The following is a 6840-nucleotide window of genomic DNA, read 5'->3' on the forward strand; positions in this document are numbered from 1 at the left end:
CCTAGACAGGTTCTGGAAGGGTGGGAGGAAAATGTCCGAAAGTCAAAAGCCAAAGCTGACATACTACGGTGCCACCAGTCGCACCTGGCAATCATCTGTCATCCCTAAGGAGACCTGGGGGGGGGGGGGGGGGGCAGAGGGAGACGAAGGTTCAGCAGCGATGACATAGTTCTTCATGAATAAAACCTGCAGTGATGGCTGATGCTGCTGAGGATTGTGATTACTGATATCTGGCGGTGCTGGCCAAGGTGTTCAAGTTCAAAAGGTGCAGTAGTGTTCATTTCTGTGCTGGGTCCCGACTCCTGGACAGCATTCAGCAGGGCTGGTCAAGATAATCTGGCTGTCACAGAAGCATCTTGCTGCAGTGGCCCTTAGTTCCGGTTTAGTGGCTGGCATCATGGAGGGGCTGAACTGAAGGTGTCCCTGCTGCGGTGGAGCAGCAGCAGCCGATGGATGGAGCTGGCAACCAGTGAAGCCAAAGGTGTCCCGATCAGGGCCGGATTTGTAGTTTTTGCAGCCCAAGGCCCAAAATCACCAAGTGCCCCCTGAACATCAGCATCCAACAACCACCCCCCCCCCCCCCCCAGTCATATACACAACTTTTTAACAAACGTAACGTACATCCTTGCTGAATGCATTACGACACGCACACAGGTCTACGCATAAATTGATGTAGAAAAAGAAGTTCAGATACCACCCAGCCAGTCCACAAAAGGTATTATTATTTATATGCAGCACTGTATAGAGTATATTGTTTTGTCACTGAACTGTCCCTCTGAGGATCTCACAATCACAAGACATAGTCATATGTCTAAGTATGTATTGTACTCTAGGGCCAATTTTAGGTGGAAGCCAATAAACGTAACTGTATGTTTTTGGGATGTGGGATGAAACCAGAGTGCCCGGAGGAAACCCACACAGTCACAGGGAGAACATAGAAACTCCTTGCAGATGTTCACCTGGCTGGGATACAAATCAGTGACCCAGCACTGCAAGGCGAGAGCGCTAACCACTAAGCCACTGTGCTGCCTCCAGTATTGGATAATGATCAATATTAGACCAGCAGCAGTATAATTTACATAAGGTGATACATGGGATCCCAGCCAGACACAGAAAGGATTGGCACAAAAGCTATTATGTATCACATGGCCACACTGGCAATTCAGCAGCTAGACTGTACCTGGGCAAACATCCTTGCAATGCAACATGGTTGGATTCTTTCTACTGCATATGTTCCTGGCCCCACAGGCGATGAAGTCTGTTGCCTCCCATCCCCACACACACTACTCTTCAATTTAAATTGATTTCAATTTTCTATATGTTAAAATGGTCTGCATCACAGACACACTCATGCAGACTCACTGTAATGTGTGCCAGAGCTCAGCTGTTGCAAATGCTGCTGCTGCTGCTAACTCTGCATGCACATACATTTAATTGCAACAGTTGTAAACTTACATTAACTACGTCAGAGGAGAAAAGCTAGTGGCTTTGGATGCTTCACTCACACACTCAAAATAAGTGCACAGCTGTCAAATATAGGTGTATCTTCTGACTGCATATATTGCTGGCCTCTGCTCTGTCTTCCCCTTCGTATCGGCAGCATAGCATTTTAGACAGAGAGCACTGTCCAACTTGCACGGGAGGGAACAAAGTATTGTGGAAGGAGGACCCATCCCCCTGCATTCCTCGAGCCGATATCAACTCTCTTCCACAGCTTTGATGTGACGCTGCTTACCCTGCCTGGCATTTTGTCACTTCTGAATCCCAGTGCAGGCAGGTGTCCTCCAAATGACTGCATCTATCTCCAGTGTTGCCAGGAACAGCGGGAGGCGGAAACCAGCTGACTGTCGGGAAGAACGAGGCTGTACTGTTATGTAATGCCAGACGCTGACGCTATTACCGTGCGGCATTGCTCTGAAATCTGCATAGCTGGGACCTTGTGTAGGGAGGGGCGGAGGCGGAGCAGAGTGCCCATAGCTGCCGAACAGGCTGCAAGTGTGTTGAGCAGCGGCGCGGCCACGGACTGCGGCTCTTACTAATTGCGGCTGGAATATTAAACTTGACTGCTTACCGGGCGATCGCCCCTGCTCTCTCCAGCGCCCTAGGAACTGGCCTCGGAGGCCTTTCCCTAAATCCGGCCATGGTCCCGATCAGCGCAGTGTCCTACCTCAGTGGAGCCCTGATCTCCTGAGTACCAGCGGTGGACTCCACAAGGCCTGTATCTGCACATACAAAGGATCCAGACAGCGGCAAGGTGGAAAAAAACTCCAGAAGAGGCAAAGAAAGGGTTGTGAACATTAAGGGGTCCCATCAAACTTTTGCTCGAGGCCCCATGATTTGTAGTTACTCCCCTGGTGAACCCATAGCATTCCTTTGTGTACTTTCAGTTGTAAAATGTATGTATGAATTTTGTCTTGCTTATCCTGGGGATGATGAGGCTTAGAAGCATGTATGATACGTTTCTTCTTATTTACAGATTTGTTTTTGCAAAAGTTAACAGACTGTCCATCAGTGGCTTAACTACAATTCATGGGACCCCCACACTAAATTTTGATAGCTCTCCCCCCCCTCCACACACACACACACACACACACACACAGAATGTTCACACTCCTTCCCTCGCTTCTCATCATTGCCCTCCACGACCTTGGGGCCCGTCTCACAAGGGTCATAAAACAAGTGTAGCCATCGACTGGCAGAGGAGCTCAACGAGTTCTACTGCAGATTCGAGCAACATCCCAACCAGTCCGGGGGCCTAACAGCAGCGAATGTGGCATCCCACCCCTCGGGGGAACCCGTCACCCTGGCTCCTGTCGCTGTTCTGGAATCAGAGGTACTCCGGCACCTCCGCAAGCTCAACCCCAGGAAATCCTCCGGCCCGGACGGTGTGTCGTCTATCTGCCTGCGATCCTGTGCTGATCAGCTAGCCCCTGTGCTCACCCCCTTATTCAGGCAGTCACTATCGGACAGCACAGTCCCCTCCTGTTTTAAGAGGTCTACAATTGTACCAATCCCGAAAAAAACAGGCAGCACCGAGCACAATAATTTCCGACCAGTGGCCCTAACCTCTAACATCATGAAGCTCCTCGAGCGGCTGGTCCTTGCCCACCTGAAGAGGTCCACGGACGCCCTTTTTGACCCGCTTCAATTCGCATACAGGGCTAACAGATCCGTGGAGGACGCCATCAATGCCAGCATGGCATACATCACTGAGCACCTAGACAGCCCCGCCTCCTATGCTAGGATCCTGTTCCTGGACTTCAGCTCAGCGTTCAACACGATCTGCCCAGACATCCTGATCACCAACCTGACACAGCTCGAAGTCGACCCTACTCTCCGATCATGGATCAGAGACTTCCTGACGAACAGAACGCAACAGGTGAAGCTCTGCAACCACCACTCCAGGCTTCGAACCACCAATACAGGGGCTCCACAAGGCTGTGTCCTGTCACCTCTACTGTTCTCCCTCTTTACCAATAACTGCATCGCATCTGCTGACTCTGTGCAAGTCATCAAATTTGCAGTCGACACCACCATCATCGGCCTAATTGGAAGCAACGGGGAGCAGGAGTACCGCAGCGAAGTGGAGAGAATATGTGACTGGTGCAAAGACAACAACCTAGTCTTTAAAGAGGCCGAGGCATAGGCTGGAGAGGCTCCAGCCTCAGGGTGCAGTGTAAGAGGGGGAGCAGAATTCATTCAGCTGTCATTCCTAATTGTGTTTGAAGCAGAAAGAAATAAGAAAAGGGGATACATGGCAGTGACTGCAGGCCAGATAACTACATATTAAGGTGTTGGGGAGGTTGGGGGCTCTGTGGCACCTCTTAGTCTAATAGCAATCAGTGTGTGATGGCTGGGGTGGCAGGGATGGAGGGGCGCACTTTGGCGTCTCAGCCTTGGGTGCTGGAGGACCTTGTCCCGGCTCTGTCCTCAACGCAGCAAAGACTGTTGAACTAGTTGTTGATTTCAGGAGGAACCCCCCTCCCTCCAGTCCTCATTGGAGGTACGGAAGTCTCTACGGTGACATCTTTTCGGTTCCTTGGCACGACTCTCACAAACAACCTGAAATGGGGGCAAAACACCACCAGAATTCAGAAGAAAGCCCAGCAGAGGCTTTTCTTCCTGCGCCAACTGAAGAGATTTGGCATGCCCAGGGAGCTGCTGACCAGCTTCTATACCGCCACCATAGAATCCATCCTCTGCTCCTCAGTCATTGTCTGGTACACTGGTGCATCAACCAGCGACAAACGCAAACTACAGAGAGTCATAACAGACGCGGAGAAGATTATCGGATCTCCTCTTCCACCTCTTGATCTCCTCCACTCCGCTAGGATGAGGAAGAGAGCCACCATGATTTCCCATGACCCCTCTCACCCAGGCAGCCACTACTTCAAGCTCCTTCCGCTGGGCCGTCGCTACAGGACTATACCATCCAAAACCACCAGGCGGAGGAACACTTTCTTCCCCCAAGCTGTTCGGCTACTGAACTCCAACCTCCCCCTGTCTGGCCCGCGCACCAGCGTGCTCCAGCTGGGTCGGTCAGCCGGTGCCCGCCGATGCCTGCCGGGACGGTCTGTTACCCAAATGGACGGTCTGATACCCAAAATGGACTCTGGGCCTTTACCTGCACCTTATTACTAGTCACTAGGACTGTATTTGCACAACAGGGCAATGGCCAATATGAGATACGAACTGGTCAATGCATTTCTACTGTACGTGTTGTGCGTCTGTCTCACACTCTGTCTATGCCATGTGTATGTCTGTCTCATACTCATATGTGTATGTCTGTCTCATGTGAACCACAAATAATTCCGATTACAGCTCTTGCTGTACTTGGCGAAATAAAGTGATTCTGATTCTGATTCTGATGATCTTCACATCCATAACAAGTGTAACCACAATACCAGAGATTACCTGCGAGTACTACAGATGTTATACAATACAATACAATACAATAACATTTCTATAGCGCTTTTCTCCCATAGGACTCAAAGCGCTTAGGCTCTCTCAGATTCAGTAATTAGTAGGATGAAGTATTCACACAACAAAAGTTATATTTCTGCAAATGCCAGACTGAACAGGTGGGTTTTCAGTCTGGATTTAAACACGTCCAGGGATGGGGCTGTCCTGATCTGTTGAGGTAAGGAGTTCCAAAACGTAGGGGCAGCATGACAGAAGGCTCTGGGACCAAAAGTTTCCAAGTGGACTCTGGGTATGACTAGATTATTAGAACCTGTGAATCTGAGAGTGCGGGGATTGCTACGCAGCTGTAACATATCTTTCATGTATCCAGGGCCTAGATTATTCAGGGATTTAAATGTCAGTAGGCCGATCTTGAATAGGACCCTCCATTCTATAGGTAGCCAGTGAAGGGAATGCAGGACTGGCGTTATGTGGCAGTGACGGGGTTGGTTGGTTAGCAGTCTGACAGCAGTATTCTGTATCAGCTGTAGGCGGTACAAGGCCTGTTTTGGAAGGCCAGTGTAGAGAGCATTGCAGTAGTCCAGTCGGGATGTGATGAAGGCGTGGACTAAGGTTGGCAGATCTTCTGGGGGTATGAGGTGCTTAATTTTTGCAATGTTCTTCAGGTGAAAATAGGATGATTTCACCACAGCAGAGATTTGAGTTCTGAAGTTTAAATCCCCATCAATTAGAACTCCCAGGCTACGCACATGATCAGAGCTGCGTAGATCCGTGCCTCCTATTCCCAGTGGTGAAGACTGCAAGTTAAGTTGTTTTGTTATCATGCTCTGCCCTCCAATCAGAAGGACTTCAGTTTTGTCTGCATTTAGTTTCAGCCAGTTGTCATTCATCCATTGCTGTAGTTCGCGTAAGCAGGCGTTTATAGTTAGAGTTGGGTCTGTGACACCAGGCTTGAAGGAAAGATATAGTTGGGTGTCGTCTGCATAGCAGTGGTATGTTGGCACCTGTGATATTTTTCAGAATGTAAATCGGGGTGAAAAAAGATTTTACAATAAGCAAACACTGACTTAATAATCAGGGGTGTATCTAGAAATACTTGCCCCCCCCCATGAAACTTTGAATGTGGGGCCCGAGACTCCCCAAGCCTAACTACGGTACACAGCACTTGGGAAGGGTGGAAAAGCTTGGGGTAGAACAGCGCTGTACACAAGACCCTACTGAACATTGATTAAGGACTGTTTACAAATCTTTGTCTGCAAAACATTTTATGATTCCTTATCAGTGGCTAAGCAGACGCAGTCATTAGAACAATTGTGCAGAGAGCAGAAAGCTTTTTCTCTCGGTGCTCTTAGTTGTCAGTCTCTCAGGACAGGAAAAAGAAACTTCTTCCCCCCATGGAGCCCCTTTGCGGCTTCTTGGCCCTTCTGCGGCTACATCCCTTGCAGGGTCTATTGTTATGCCCCTGTAAATAATCTATACACTGTAAAAAAAATAAGCAATTTTATACACTACAGCTCTTCTTTAACATCATTTTTTTTAAATCCGGACTCCGAATCGGATAGCGGAAAAAAGTTTGAATATCCGGGTTACACGGATATCCAGAATCCTGATGAACAGCACTGTTCCTGACTGAGTATTATCTGTATATAGAGTTAGTTTTGTTTTTTTAAATCTTTTTATTCAGCTTTTTTTGCATAGAAAATACCATCGACTGTTCCCATCATCACATGCAGGTGAGGGAGCGCACACTCAAAAAAACCAACATTTTGGCTACAACATGTATCTCCAACAGTGGATATTGCCCCCTACCCATAGTTCAACCTATCTGCTGTAGTTATTCCAGGTCAGCTATGAGAATAGTACCAACACTAAACCAAGGGCCGCAGTATATGCAGTTTTAGTACCATTTGTATGCTT

Source organism: Hyperolius riggenbachi, chromosome 9 (assembly GCF_040937935.1).
Source record: "Hyperolius riggenbachi isolate aHypRig1 chromosome 9, aHypRig1.pri, whole genome shotgun sequence".
Lineage (NCBI taxonomy): Eukaryota > Metazoa > Chordata > Amphibia > Anura > Hyperoliidae > Hyperolius > Hyperolius riggenbachi.